Raw genomic sequence first — 16,800 nt, forward strand, 5'->3', positions numbered from 1 at the left:
GAACACTACACAGCACACAGGATAAATGATTTTGTAAATTACTGCCTAACTTTGGGAGGGACTGGAGAGCATTATGCTGAGTGAAATAACTCAATCCCCTAAGGACAAATACTGTATAAGACCATTATTGTAGAAAGTGTATGAGGATCCAAAGGGGGGGAGGGGGCGGATCAAAGGGGTGAGAATGGGCAGAGGGTGTTACTCACAGGGTTGCACAATTTGATGGGTGGAGGTAGAGGTGGGTGAAGTAAATGCGGAAGATCCAGTGTGAAAATCAATGTATATGAACTTTGTAGATAAACCAGTATAAAATTTTAAAAACAAAACAAAATTTAAAAACATTTAAAAAAAATAGAGTGCTTCAAAAGTGTTTCATTATCCTAAGAATTCCTTTAAATGGTTTCAAGAATTTTCCATAAACTGATTTTTCTTATGTCTTAATCCTTCCCACAGGCTTTTCCATATTCTGACTGTCAGGAACCTCTCCAAAGTGCTGAAGACCAATGATACTGATCTGAAGTCTAAAATGTACTCGATCCAAACCATAATCTTTTCAATTACTTACTATGCAGCTGAAAGTTGGACAATGAATAAGGATGACAGAAGAAGAGTCAATGTCTTTTGAATTATGGTGCTAGAGTGCTGAATATCCTATGGATTGTCCAAAGGACAAACAAATGTGTCTTGGAAAAACGTGTAGCCAGCATGCTCCATGGAGGCACGGATACAGAAACTTCATCTCGCACACTTTGGGCACATTGTTAGGGGAGACCAGTTCCTACTAGGGAAAGTGGAGGATCAGCAAAGGAGGGGAAGATCTTCAACAAGATGGAAGGAAAGTGACTGTTAACGGTGGGCTCAAGTGTGTCAGAGATGACGAGCATGGCACAGGATAGAGGAGGGTTAAGACCCACTGTTCCTAAGGTCGCTATGAATCATAATCGACTGGATGCTATTAAACAACAGCAGTCATTTATCAAGTGCCCTCTCAGACTAGCAGATTATTTATATATGCTGTTCTTCTATGGCAAACATTTCCTCGAGTAGCCTCCTTATCCACTCCTACCTGCAAGTTTGTGGCCATTTCTCAGAGCTAAGCTTAGGAATTTCTTTTGTAAAAACCTTTGAGTTGTTTGGGTTGTTTTTGGTATTGTTTTTGTTTGTTTTTTTTTTTTTTTAATTACTGAAGCCTACACAATGTCTAATATAAAACAAAGGAATAGTTACCAAATAAATAGGAAATTATGAACATGGGCTAAAATGGGGATGGCTACTGACTTTGTGCTTGGTTTGAAGGAAAGATTCTTTTATAGAAGCTTGTAGTAATACAAAGGCCTTTTAATAAGAGTTTATGATGAGATTATCATAATACTGAAAGAATAAAAATTACTGTGTCTCTTAAGTAGTAATATTTGTTTCTGCAGAAATAGCTGAGAAACAATCTACATTATAAATGCTGAATTCTTGAAAAACCACTCTCGATATTTATATACACTTTGTGTTCTAGAGCAACGTTCATTGTCAAAAAGATTTGCTGTGAGAGAACAGTACATCAAATCTTTGTAGAATAAGTCCTAACAGACTTTCAAATTTGTATGAATGAACAAAATTTTAAAAAGCCAAACAACAATGAACCAGAACTTTGTTCAATCACATATAAATAATCAGTAGATGATAGTTTAGGGAAAGTTTTGTTACACTGAAATATCTTTAAACTAAGATTAAACTTATAAATCAAATCATAATATTACCAGTAGTAAATAGTTTGTTTAAAATTCTTTAATATCAAGCAACAAATATATTCAGTTCTTCTAATGAGCTTAATCAAACATACTGTTGTTAGCTGTTGTCAAGTACAACTCATAGTGACCCCTATGAACAACAGATTTGAATCCTATTATATAAATTCTGTGCCGTCCTCATCACCTCTGATACACTTGAGACCACTGCTGTAGTCAGTGTATCAATGTACCTTGTTGAGATCTTCCCCTCCTTCACTGACCCTCCATCTTTCCAAGTATCCTGTGCCTCTCCAAGGAATAACTTCTCCTACCAACATGATCAAAGTATGGGAGAGGATGGTTTGCCCTCTTTACCTCCAAAGAGCATTCTGGCTGCACTTTCTCCACGACATATTTGTTTTTCCTTTTAGCAGTCCATGTAATATTTAGTACTCTTTTGTAACACCATAGCTCAAAGGCTTTTCTTCTTCTGTCACCCTTATTCATTGTCCAGCTCTCAGATGCACAGTAAATTATTGAAGACTATGGCTGACATTGGAGGCACGTAAGTCTTCATAATGATATAATTTCTCCTCAGTAATTTAGAGAATTCCATGACAGATGACTTTCCCGGTGCAATACATCTCCTGATCTCCTAGCTGCTGATACCAAGGCTGCTGACTTTGGTACAAGCATGATTAGTAAATGGCTGACAATTTCAATCCTTACTCAATGTATTATGATAGTGCTTCAAACATATTATGAAATATGTCACATCAAATTTATGTCATATCAAACATATCAAGAACAGAGAAAACATATTAATAATAACTCTATCCTACACAGTTTATGGAAAGATATGCTTAGAAGGCATGAATTTAAGCTAAGCAGAGAAATATGACATTAGAAGCCTTACAGTATATTTTTAAATCATCAAAATATATGTATTGAGAACAATGCAGCAATAAGCATAGGTATGCGTATATCTATTTGAGCGGCAGTTCTGGCTTCTTTAGGGTATATCCTCAGTAGTGGAACGGCTGGGTCAAATGGTATTTCTATTTCCAACTTTTTGAGAAAGCACCATTCTGCCTTCCAGAGTGGTTGTACCATTTTACACTTCCACCAACAGTGAATAAGAGTTCCAATTTCTCTACAACCTCGCCAGCATTTGTTGTTTGCTGCTCTGTGGAACTCTGTTATTGTTACTGGAATAAGATGATATCTCAGTTGTCTTGATGTGCATTTTTCTTAGAGCTAGGGATTTTAAACATTTAGCAAAGAGATGGAAGCAAACCAAGTGCCCATTAACAAATGAATGGATAAAGAAGCTTTGGTATAGTCACACAACAGAATACTACATAGTACTAAAAAACAAGGAACTAATAAAATATTATACAAAATGGGTGATCTTGGAAGACATCATGCTGAGTGAACTATCTCAGTCACAAAAGGACAAATACTGCATAATGCCATTGTTATAAAATAGGACTAACATGGGGTTGGGGGGAAACTAAGAAAAGAGCGGATCAATAATGAACACTGCATTGAAAGAGATGAGGGAAAGAACTGTCTAAAAGAAATATATGATTAGGTGTTATTTTCATGGCAATATTCTAGAATAAGAAGTGTTCAGCAAAGTGGACTGGGCAATGGAGGGAAGGAGGAAATTATGCAACACTTAAAAAATTTTTAAAGAGAAAAGCAAACTGAGGGGGTAGGGAGGAAAAGGTGTAACAATGAATGGAAACCCAAGTTCTCTGTAAACTTTCATTAAAATATCAAAAAGGTTAAAAAAATGTATTAAAGTTACTTTTTAAAAAATACATCTACATTTATTCTTTATTATTTACACTGTTGTTAAAATTAAATGTACAGGTTAATTAGTTCTTGTATAATTTTAATCAGCTTGCTCTTTTTGACAAGTCACTAAATATTTTCTGTGTTGTTATTATCTGTCATACTTAAAAAGAAGTTAAACCCAAATACTGAATAAGCTGTAGATTGTTATTTTTATCACTTCTTCACTGCATTTAACAATTTAGCTGTGGGCTGGTTATCTTAAATAACTTCAGGTTTATTGCTGTAGAAAAACACATTACGGACACCGACTGGGAAAAAGTATTTGGTAATAACATATCAGATAAGGGACTTATATCCAGAATTTATGAAATACTTGAGCACCACAACAAGATAAAGGTAAATAATCCAATAGAAAAATGGGCACAGGACATGAACAGGCACTTCACCGAAGACGACATTCAGATGGCTAACAAGCACATGAAGAAATGTTCAAAATCCCTAGCTCTAAGAGAGATGCAAATTAAAACAACTATGAGATATAACTTCCTGACTACTCTGCTTTACGCACTCTCTCGCTCTCTCTCCCTCTCTCTCCTGTTGACTGCAGTTACCTTTGTCATGAGAGAGCCAGTTAAAGTACAGATGAATACAGAATGAGAAGTATACAGAAATATTAACTGCTAAAAAGAATCTGTCTAAAACCACAAAACTTGCAGTTTAAATTAACACTTTTACAGCAGAATTCAGAGCTTGATGTATGAGGATTAATTTTCCATGTTGCTGTGTTTCACTAAGTCAGAACCAACTCATAGCTGACCCTTCCAGAGCCAATAAATCACATGGGAGGAGAGAGCCTGTCTCTCCTACGGAGTAACTAGTGGATTTGGGCTGGCACTGAGTGCATTACCATGAAGCCACCAGAACTCCTTCATTTCCCATAGGAGTAAGACAATGAAGTCTTCTTTATGATCCTTGTGCCTAAACTAGTTGTTGTGTACCATCAAGGTGGAACTGACACATACCTGACCCTTTGATGGGTTTTCAGAGGCAGATAAAGGCACAGGAGATTGCCCATCCTTCTCCTGCAGAACAGCTAGCGGACTTGAACTGAATGCCTTTGGAATTTTAGTGCAGCTTCTTGCCAATAAACCACAAGAGCTCCTTAAATTTGTAGAAGTGTTTCTATCTGTGATCTGCAAAGGACTGATCTGCGCTCAGATCCAAGCTGGTAAAGTGCTGAGAGAGCACAGAGGCTCTGTGGGTCTCAGGAGACTTAGAAGGCAACTTCAGAGAAACATCACAATGAAAGTTGTCTTTCAATACACCACCTTTGTATTTTTGTTTTTCTTTCTCCCTTTCCCTTCCTATACCTCTCCTTCCCCTCAGCTATTTATTCTGTCATTACCATTCTCCACCCCCACATGATACCCAATTTAGCCAAGGAGAGGCAAGCCTCCAATAAGAGCAATGCAGAGAGAAATGTTAAATCTTGTAAACAGAAGCTCTGGAAGTCTGAGACTGCCTACATTCAGTTCTGTAATTACATGGTTCATCTAACCTCTGTAGCTAGATTGTATGTCACTCTAGAAGACATTGCTGTAGCAATACATAAAATTTTATTCTGAGGAGGACCTGAAGCATTTGCTGTGGAAGGTCAAGGACTGCAGCCTTCAGTATGGATTGAAGCTCAACATCAAGAAAAAAAAGATTCTCACTACTGGGCCAATTTGCAGCATCATTATGGATGGTGAAGAGGTTGAGATTGATAACAGCTTTAGTTTGCTTGGCTCCACAATCAACTCTTGGTACCAGTAGCCAGGAAATCGAAAGATATATTGCATTGGGAAAGTCTGCTGTCAGGGACATCACCAGAGTAATGAAGAGCAATTATGTCAGTCTGGAGACTAAGGTGTACCTGATCCAGTCCATGGTCTTTACAATTACGTGCTATGCATCAGAAAACTGGATAATGTTAGAATGAGAATTGATGCTCTGAGCTGTGGTGCTAGTGAAGAATAATGAATAAACCATGGACTGCTAGGAGAACAAATAGGTTCGGATTAGAGTGGATGAAACCAGTCTGCTCCTTGGAGTCAAGGATTCTGAAGCTCTGTCTGACATACTTTGGGCATGTTTCAAGGAGGGACCAATCCTTGGAGAGGGACATCATGCTTGGGAGGGTAGAGGGACAGTGAAAAAGAGGAAGACCCTTGATAAGATGGATTGATTCAGTGACTAGGGTAATGGGGGTAGGTATGTTGGAGACAATAAGGTTGGCTCAGGATAGAGCAGGGTTCAGAGCTGTTGTACATAGGGTCACTATGAGTCTCAGGTGACTTGATGGCACATAACAATAACAACATACAATTTATTACATGATAGAGTTGAACAATCCTCAAGAGAGTAAGCAGCACAAACATGTTTGCACTTGCACTCGTACATACTCTTACTTCACTCAAACAATTTACTTCAGTTATGTGGTGTCAGTTAAGGACAGAGATAGGGTTTGAACTATAGTCTCCAAAATCCAGTATTACCAAATGTGCCTTTCTCTAAACCTACTAACCAGGTCTAGGGTTAAGCATGAGAAACTCAGTTCACTTGTTATTTCCTAAATGTAATCTATATATTCTGAAGACACAGTGGTAACATACTGGACTGCTAATTAAAAGGCTGGCAATTCAAATCCTCCAGTTGTTCTGCAGGAGAAGGGCAAGCAGTCTCCCCCCAGAAAGACTTACAGAGACCTGACAAAGGGTCACGGAGTCAGGACCAACTGAATAGTAGTGTGTACTCAAATATATTGCTACCAAGATTACTAGCAAGCAAACTCATGGTCAAGAGCTTTAAATCAAGCTTTTTAATATTGTATGGCTGCTTCCATTTCAAACTACAAAGCTACTGAATTCTATATGCACTGCATCACACTCAACTAGCATAGCTAGTTTTCTTCCTTTCCCCCACCCCATCCTTTTTGCCTCATGCTGTGCTAATTTAACCTCATCTTGGTAAACAAGAAAATCGTCCTCATTTGAGAGACCAAAGCTGCAGCAAATGCAGCTGGCCTGTGTGCAAACCAATTTTGTTCATTCTTTATCTCAGCAGGGAGTCCTGCCCTAGACTTGTTTGGGGACTAATCACCATTAAGCCTGCGTCAGAAAGGTTGCCTCAAGCAGCCCTAGCATAAGGTCTCAGTGACAAAGCTGTTCAGGAAGGAGCTAGGGCAAACACAGCAGCTGTGTAAAAATCTAAGTAAAGGGGTTTGCTCATGACGGCATCTAAGTGGACCCAGTCTCTTTTCTGCAAAACGTATATGGAAATGACTTGGAAAGGAGACATTAGAGGAAAAGAAACATACCACATTAACTCTATTTTTCTTTCTGGAAGAAAGGATGCATGGCGACCTGCCAGGAAATGTTACTTTAGATACTGGCACATGGAAAGAATAAATTTGACTCCTTTGCTACATTCTATAGTTGAAAACACAATGCCTTCTGTTTTGGTATCCATTCAAGATAGACTGTACGATTTTCTGGCTAGATTTCTTGCAATGCATCACATTTTTTAGTGCATCATGTTCTAGAACTGGAATAAAAATAATGGTTTTTCAATCTACCTGTCAATTCCAGTAGTTAGACAATGTTTAACAGTAAGTGCTCAACAAAGATGACAACCTTCCCTAAACACTATCAGATCTGTGGGGCTGGAACAGAAGCCTAAAAAGGGCAGTTCATTTTAGGATGAAAACTAATTCCTGAACATGTTTGCTTTAATGCGCCTACTAAAAAAAAAAAAAAAAAGACTGTTGTTGCTAAGGTGCCATCGAGTCAAGTGCAACTCAGAGCGACTCTATGAACAACAGACCTGAACGAACCCCGTCCTATCCTGTGCCATCGTCATCCTGCACCATCGTCATCCGGTGCCTGACACACCTGAGCCCATTTCTACAGTCACCATGTTGATCCACCTGGTTGAGGGTCTTCATCTTTCACTGCCCCTTCACCTTTTTAAGCATGATGTCTCTTTCCAAAGAATGTGAGATAAAGCTCTGCCATCCTTGCCTCCAAAAAGCACTCTTGCTGTACCCTTTCCAAGGCATATCTAGTGGAGGGGTTTTTTTTGTTTTCTTTTTCCCAATCCATAGGTTATTCTGTGCTCTCCTCCAACACCACATCTCACAGGCATCAATTTTTCTTCTGTCATCCATATCCATTGTTCAGCTCTCAGATAGTGATGGAAAAACACTATGGTCTGAATTAGAGGAATCTTAGTCTTGAAACTGACATAAACATATATATATATATATAGGGTAGATTTATGATTTTTTGGTAATAATTTGATTGTGTTATATTTCCACATACCATAAAATTCACCCTTCTAGTCAGTGATTTTTTTTTTAACTTTTTTTGGGGGGGTATATTTACAGAGTTGTACAACCATCACAATTATCAAACTGTTCTCTCTCTCTCACTGCTGCTGAGTCAGAACCAACTCACAGCTGATCCTCCAGCAGACTCTGAGAGGCTGTAAATCGCTGTAAATCACACAGGAGCAGTGCCCATCTTTATCCTGCGGAGCTACTCATTGGTTAGAATTGCCTGCCTTTGAACTGGCAACATAACTGCTTCTCTAGCAAGCTACCGATAGAGTAAATTAATATTCATTAACAGACAAATGGGATTTGTGTGGCTGTTTGGGTTGTTGCTTGGTTGTTTTTTGTTGTTGTTTTTTAAAAAAATACATTAGCCATATCTTTTGGTGTATTTTGTTTCTCATGCAGGTACTTCTTTGGATTATAACAACAACAAAAAAATACAGTGCTTAGACACCAAGTAGTCTTCAGGAGGCAGTGGTTAAGTGCTCGGCTGCTGAGAAGTTGCACGCTGAACCATGAGTCACTTAAGGGAGAAAGGTCTAACAGTCTGTTCTATAAAAATTACAGCTGTGGAAACTCCATGGGGTAGACTGAACTCTGTGGAACAGCTATGACAAGAATCCATGTGGGTTTGACTTTTGGTTTGCTTGTTTCAGACAAAATCCGAGATTTTATGCAAAATCTCAAAACTCTTCTCAAATTCATCTTTTCTCTAATCCAGTTTTATTCATGTTTCAGTGTGGCAATTTATATTGTAGAAAGAACTTATTTGCAGAAGACTGAATGAATACTATACAACTTATGGACTTAAAAATTAATCGTGACATCTTCAGGGTTTTTTGCGGGCATTATAGACTGAAGAACTTAAAATCAGCTGTAAGATCTTTTTCCATGTTTCTAAAAGTAATTTTCCAATATGTCAATTCCAGATGTGTCTAACAACTTATAATGGAATATGTGCTCATCAAACAACTAGTTGCAACATACACAAATAAGTGAACTCACATAAATTTAGCCAGTAAGAAAAAAATACAAGAATATAATACAAGGGGCCCAGGCCCTGGCCAGGTGCATGGGTGCTCGCCGGCACCAGGCCCCGACCCTACACTCTCACTCTGCCACAGTCTTCGCTCATCTCACGTCCAGGCCTGGGTAGGCATGAGGAAGACCAGCTGGAGTCATGGAGGATGTGGTGGCCCGCACTGCCAAGAAGATGAACAAGATGGGCAGAAGAATGCAGCCAGAGCATTAGATTTGCTAAAGGTACTTAAGAATATTCCCATGATCCTGGAATTAGTATAGAAGAAAATAATTGAAATGTCAGTTAATGTCATCTGAGAGCAGAGTACAGATGAAGTTACATTTTAGTAAAGTCTCAGCAAATCTTGGAAAAAAGTTACTAGCTGGGCCATCCACTAATAAAGATTCTGAAGAAAAGAAAAAAGAAACTCTGATTACATCAGAGAATTTCCCTGAAACAAGAGAAGTGGCAATGTAGGCAACAGAGAGGATGAGACAAGTGCTCGAGACACTTATGTTTCATCTTTTCCTCGGGCACCAAGCTCTTCCAGTTCTGTACAGCTAAAATGTACGGAGATGCTTGTTGCAGCTCCTCGAACAGGAGATGACTACATTGCTACTGGAGCTGATGATGAAAAATTAGGACCTCAGATTGAGGAAGCTATATATCAAGAAATAAGGAATATAGACATGAAATACAAAACCAGGGTACGAAGTAGGTCATCAAACCTTAAGGATGCAAAGAATCCAAATTTAAGAAAAATGGACTGTGGGGAAACATTCTCTAGACTTATTTGCTAGAATGACAGCAAAGAAAACGGCTAGGGATGAACTTAAAGGGATGAGGAAAACCTGACCAAAGAAACCATCAAAGAGCATCAAATGGCCAAGACAGTGCCATCCAGACTGACTTACTCACAAGTGGCAAATGCAAAAAGAACTGTACTTACCCACAGGTACAATCCCAAAGTGCTGACGGACCAACACCTTTTGTCTGTAATGAATGTAGAAATCGATGGAAGTTCTGTCAAATCGGGAAAAATTGTCAAGATGTCTGGACCATTAAGAAAATGGATTTTACAGATAGCTTTAAAGCTAGGAACAGCAGCTAGTTTTCCTGCAAGTCAGATTTCTAAAGCAGCATTCATCATCCCTTGGGTTGGTCTTATTTTTCACAGATCTCCCCTTCCTTAAATGCTTTCTGTAGTTTCAGATCAATAAGATCATGGTATCTATTTCAAAAAAAGTGGGTTCCCCCCATTTTTCATTTTAATTAAGTTAACATTAAGATTTTACCATGTTAGGTTTTGACAATTTTTAATTTATTTTTTCTTCTTAAAGAAAAATATCTAAACTTTTTTTTACACTTTGAAACATACACATTAAAAATGCTGGCGTCTTTGTCAATACATAAATGAATTTTTTTTATTGGCATGTACCTCCAAATACTAACGTGGAAGAAAAAATAATACAGTTTTAGGTTTCTGAAGTAAGGTGTGTATTCAAACAATACTTGACTAATGTAAATTGTATATAATATTTAAGCATGCATAGGAATTTTACATTTTTTTGTGAGCTTGATATAATTAGATCTTATTTTGCACCTGTAACTGTAATCGTAACTTTTATAATTTCTTGTACGTTATTTTGTTCTTAATAGATTATACTTTTGAAATGCGACTGTTGAAACCAGTTTGGTTTTGTTGTTTGTTTACATGTTTGGCTATGAGTTTTGTGTCACAGAAGATCACTGTTGTAGTTTGGTAGGAATTTGTAAATCCTCACACAGACAAGGAGTAAAAGGTTTACCGATTCTCCCCCACCCTCTGAAAAACACCCCAGGAAGAAGAAAAACATTATATATTGTATTTACTGTAAGAAATTAACAACTTGACTTTTATTTCAAAATTCAAACTTACCAAGGATTAAGTTTAAGGACTATATGAACCATTAAAGCTGTAGCCTTTATATATGGAGATTAATACAAAAAAAATTTTTTTTAATACAAAAATATTTTGTCCTGAGTTTGATTTGCTGAATTTTTCAAGTTACATGCCGAATGAGGCTTTTTAACAAACTGGATATGTGAGCTATAACCCAAGTAATAGTATAACTCTTTTTTCCCCTCATCATTCACATTTTATTTCACACAATCATTCCCATGCACTATGTTTTATAAAATTAATCATCATTGGATCTTGCCCATCATTACCCTGCCTTTTCAGGTCCCCGTTGGATCCTTCCCCTTTACTTCATCCTCTCCTTCCCCTCATCAAACTGTGTAACTCTAGGGTTTTGCTCCTACCCATCCACACCCCTCTGCTCCCACCTTTGTCCCCATAAATGTTTTACTAGTTATCCTTCTATGTTTACAATAATCGTCTTATGCAGTATTTGTCCTTATGAGACTGAGTTAGTTGCTTGGATGTCGGTTATGGTCTCTGGGATATATTCCCAATAGTGGAATTGCTGGGTTTAAATGGTTTCCCTATTTGCAACTTTTTGAGAAAGTGCCATATCACCATTTTACACTCCCACCAACAGTGAATAAGGGTTCCAGTTCCTCCACAACCTTGCCAGCATTTGTTGCTTGCTGTTCTGTTAAATTTTGCTGTTCTGACTGGGGTGAGATGATATCTCATAGCTGTTTTGATCTGCATCTCTCTTAGACCTAGGGATTTTCTTCATGTGCTTGTTGGCCATCTGAATGTCTTCTTTGGTGAAGTGTCTGTTCATATCCTTTGCCCATTTTGCAATTGGATTATTTACTTTTATCTTGTTGTAATAGTATACCTCTTAAAATGAAGTTTTATTTCTTGTTTAAATGTGTCCCATTTATTCTGTTAGGACTAGGAGCAAGCAATTTTACTTTGTGTACACTTTCTAGCAGATCTGAAAAGACCACTTTTGCTGTATCTGCTGTCAAATGTATACAGAAAGACTTCAGTACATGCTTTGTACTCCTTGTTGCCCTTCCCGCTACTTCTTACATTAAATTAATTTGATGTGATAAAGTATATTTTTTTCTATTCTATTTTTTAAAATTTATTATTAATTTCAATGAAAATTTACAGAGACTTTGGATTTCCATTCATTCATTGTTGCACTTTTCTCCCCTCTCAACCTTCCCCTCCCCAGTACACTATCCTCTTGGAAAAGTAAAAGAAAAATTCTTTCATTGTTTTACAATCCCTCCCCCCAGGTTGACTCCACTATGCAGCCTTTGCTCTGGACTCCTGTCATGACAAAAATTCCTAATAATTTTCCCTCTTAAACAGTTTTCTCCCTCATCTGTTTCAATGCAGTATACATTATTGAACCCATCTTTCTCAGTCTCTCCCTAACCCCAAGGTCAGTCCTGTTTTACAACAGTGGCACCATGCAGTATTTGTCCCTTTGTGACTGAGATACTTCACTAAGTATAATGTCCTACAGGGTCACCCATTTTGAATAATACTGCATGAGTTGCTTGTTTTTCAATGTAGCATAGTATTCCATTGTGTGAATATACCACAGCTTCTCTATCCATTCGTTTGTTGATGGGCACTTAGGCTGTTTCCAACTCCTTGCTATTGTGAACAAAGCCGCAATAAACATGGATGTGCAAGGAAAATATATTTTTTTAAAGTACTATTTCCATTTTATTTTCAGATGAGTTTTTTCTTCACAGGGGCTTTGGTGGTGGTCATGGGGCAGCATCTGCAGGTCTAAATTTACGTGGGGGTGTTCAGTCCTTCACGGCTTCCTCACCACATTGCTGTGAATGGCACAACCCACCCAGGACTGCAGTTTCACACAGAGCTTTGGAAGCACATATGCATCAAAGACACTCACTTTAGAAATGTCCCTGATGGCAGCTGTCTCTACTATATTTCTAATTACAAACTTCCTAATTGCCTTGTCTTTGGGCATGCAGTGGGTGCAGTTCGTGCACAGAATAGGCTGCACGTGGCCAAGGCCCTTTTTGGCACGACCATTGTTTCTCCTTTTGTCATGTTGGAAGTGAGGGACCAAGAGCCAGAACAAAGTATTTTAAAGCCCATGTTAAGTTCTTTCTATAACAATTGGCCACTAGTATCTACCCACCTCTGTTCTATTAATTCACTGATTAACCTATTGTTTTAGTCATTTTAGAAAAATTGATTGCATTTTTGGAAAGAATTTTGGAAGAGTTTAAGAAGCATACGTTAGGCTCATTTTTAAATTAAATGATCCATTTTTAAAATTTTTTAATTGTGTGCGTGTGTGTACACCATCAAATCGGATCTGACTGGTACAGGAGGAGATTGCCCCCCCTTCTCCAGCAGAGCATCTGGTGGATTCAAACCGCGTACCTCTAGGATTGCAGTGCAGCTTCTTGCCACTAGGCCACTAGAGTGTCCCTTAAATGATCTATTTTTAAACCTGTAATTCAATAAAGTCTTTTAGTTGTTAAAAAAAAGAATATGATCAAACATGTGTAATTTGGTGGTAAGAAACCCCACTGTAATTTCAAGGCCTGCAGTTCAAATCCACCAGCTGTTCTTCGAGAGATGGATGGACAATCTCCTCCCAAGTGATTTACTGTCTGAAAACCCGCTGGAGGGTCAGGTATGGTTCAGTTCCAACTTGATGGTATAAAACAACAACAACAATTTTTTTCTAGAAACCACAGTTTTAAAAACAGGAGCAAGCAAATTAGTTGTAATAATGTATTTTATTTTACATGTTGCTGTCATACACCGGAAGTGCTGCAATCGTTCCACAGCTGACCCTCCAGTAGGTTTTCAGAGACAGTTAATCATATAGGAGGAGATTTCACACCATTCTTCTGTGGAGCACCTGGTCAATTTGAACTACGTGCCTTGAGTTCCCTTATATAATCTATAGAATATGCATATATAAATCATCTTAGTATAAAAAAATGCCATCAATATTTTTCTTTGTAAACTGACTGTATACAAACACAAAAAAAACCCAAACTTACTGTCATCAAGACAATTCCAGCTCTCACAGATCCTCCATCAGGCTCCCAACATTGGAACCACTGGTGTATCTGCACCTCTAATCTTTTGGTCAGCAGCCAAATATACCACCTACTCTCCCACCAAGGTTCCTGAACCTGTATATAAGGCTAGGTAAAATGATAATCAGAAGAAAATCAGTAATTTTTTAATTACGTTTAAAGAACAATTCGTTTTTTCATCAGATTAGCCTATAATCTCTGGTACCTTAGGGTAAGAAGCTGGGCTGCACATAGTTCAAATCTACCAGTTAGTTCCTCCTTGAGAGAAAGATGAGCAATATCCAGCTGTGCCATGTACCACCTCTGAACACCTTCAGGATGGTCAGCTGAGTCAGTTCTGATTTGACAATAAGGACATAGCAACATCACCCTATATAAGATGCTTACATAAATAAATAAATGGTTTTAGAATTGATTTTATACTTCTGTATATACCTGCATTATGCAGATGACACAACCTTGCTTGCTGAAAGTGACGAGGACTTGAAGTGCTTGCTGCAGAAGATCAAAGACTACAGTATCCAAGATAGATTACATTTCAACATGAAGAAGACAAAAATCTTTACCACTGGGCTGATAGGCAACATCATGATAGATAAAGAAAATACTGAAACTGGAAAAGGACATTATGCCTGGAAAGCTGGAGGATCAGCGAAAGAGAGGAAGACCTTCAACAAAATAGACTGACACAATGGTTGCAGAAACGGGCTCACGTATGTTGGAGGGTGGCACAGGACAGGCCAAAACTCAGATCTGCTGTTCACAAGGTTGCCATGAGTCATATTCAACTCAACAACAACAAACAACAACAGCAAAGGCGGAGTCAATAAAAACCACTCCCACTCAAGGCATGAATTATTCTTGTTTCCTCTTAGAGTTCCCAAACTGTTTTAAGGAACCTTCTGTCATGTTCACGTCTCCAACCCCCACCTCAGTTCAGGTACTCATGATCTCCTGTTCAGATAATCCCTGTGGATTCCTAACTGATTTGTCAGCTCAACCTCTGTACTATTGCCATAATGATCTTACCATGGCAGTCTGAGCATGACAATCCCCTACATAAAACCCTTCAGTGGCTCTTTAAAACCCAATAAAACCTTCCTTATCCTGACATTACATTTAGCCTCCATCTCCCTAGTTGTATGTACTGTCTTTTTTCTTCCACATTCACTACAGTCAATTACTTGGTGCCATAGTCCTACCCCTTTGTTTGCCTTTGCACATGTTCTTCCCTCAATTTAAGACATTCTCCCCTAATCTGACTACTTAGCAAACATGTGCTCCATGTTACATTCATGTTACATTCTCTGTAAAGCTTTCCCTTTTTACTGCCAGGGAAAGTAAGATACTCTCTTCTATGTTCTTTATAATGGTAACAACTACACTGGGCAGGGAGAAGTGGATTTTATGAGCTCTTGGCTTGTGATGCTAATGAGTCAACCTGCATTCTGAAATTTCCTGACGAATGGCCAGATTTGTTATTAGTCCTCAAAGTGCCACCTTTGCTTTTTAACACTTTAAAGAGATTTTGTTACCAATTTGCTCAATACAATGTTTATCTTTCATGAGCACTGACTAGGATCCTTGTAAAATAAAATCCTTGATAACTTCAATATTTTCTATAATCATGGTGCTGTTTACTAGTTGAGTAAGGATTTATATTTCCGTCAAAAAACAAAAAACAAAAACCCCAAAACTGGATAGACACAGTGACTGCAGCAATGGGCTCAAGTGCTGCAGAATGATGAAGATGGCACAGGACAGGGTAGGGTTCAGGTCTGCTGTTCAGAGTTGCTATGAGTCATACTCAACTTGACAGCCAATAACAGTAACAACATATGAACATCAGAGCATATTCGAAATGGAAATTTCTTGTATTCTACACTCTTAAAAGTACCTTTCTCTAGAAGTTGGTTAGATTACCATTTAAAAGATAAGGAAAATAATGAAGAGGTTATATATATAATTGCTTAAAATTTTAAAACTAGTAAGGCCTAATGTCAAGCAGGTGTGTTGCAATCCCGAAGGCATGCAATTCGAAGCCACCAGTTCCTTCATGGGAGAATAATGGGCAGTCTTCTCCCGTGTAATTAACTGCCTCTGAAAACCCACCAGAGGGTCAGCTATAGGTCTGTTTTGACTCTACTGTACACAACAACAACAACAAGGCTGCAGCATTACTCTTGGCATGTTCTCTAGCTATCAGCGCTGTTTATCCAATGACTAGATGTTTGGTGTTTTGGTTTTGCTTTTTTTTGTGATTTTAACAAAAGCTTACAGAAAAGTTGGATTTTCATTCATTCATTGTTAGATTGGTTGTTTTAAAAAACACTGTAACAAGATTACCTAAAAAGGTTATTTTTTCTTTCATTTCTTGCCTCTATTTCACTCTCTCTCATTACAATCATCCAGATGAAGGATGGAGTGATTATCAGTTCTTTTAGCTTATCTCTTTCCTCTACCTTCCTTACCTTTGTATCTTTGTACAAGGAAGTTTGGAAGCTTCCAAATTTTCTGCTAACTATTGTCGATGTGTGATAAGTTACGTGATTTTGGTGATGAGGAGCTGACTTTAAATCAAAGTCTTGTTGTTGTTGTTGTTGTTGTTATGTGCCATCGAGTCATTTACGACTCATAGCGATCCTATGCACAACAGCCCTAAACCCTGCTCTATTCTGTGCCAATCGCGCTGCCACTGACAGACCCATCCCGATTACCCCAGTCACTGAATCAATCCACCTCACAGAGGGTCTTCCCTTCTTGCGCCGTCCCTCCACCCTCCCAAGCATGATGTCCCTCTCCAAGAACCCATCCCTCCTGGCAACATGTCCAAAGTATGTCAGACGAAGCCCCAGAATCCTTGCCTCCAAGGAGTA

General features: G+C 38.3%; 1 protein-coding gene and 1 pseudogene across 2 annotated transcripts in view; one reads left to right on the top strand and one right to left on the bottom strand.

The window, feature by feature from the left end:
• Positions 1 to 16,800, bottom strand: part of DENND5B (DENN/MADD domain containing 5B) — a 234,482-nt gene that overhangs the window by 152,648 nt on the left and 65,034 nt on the right. The window lies entirely within an intron of this gene.
• LOC102856913 lies at positions 9,058 to 10,031 on the top strand (annotated as a pseudogene).

This window comes from Elephantulus edwardii, unplaced genomic scaffold, assembly GCF_000299155.1.
Source record: "Elephantulus edwardii isolate Elephantulus edwardi_28Jun2011 unplaced genomic scaffold, EleEdw1.0 scaffold00157, whole genome shotgun sequence".
Taxonomy (NCBI): domain Eukaryota; kingdom Metazoa; phylum Chordata; class Mammalia; order Macroscelidea; family Macroscelididae; genus Elephantulus; species Elephantulus edwardii.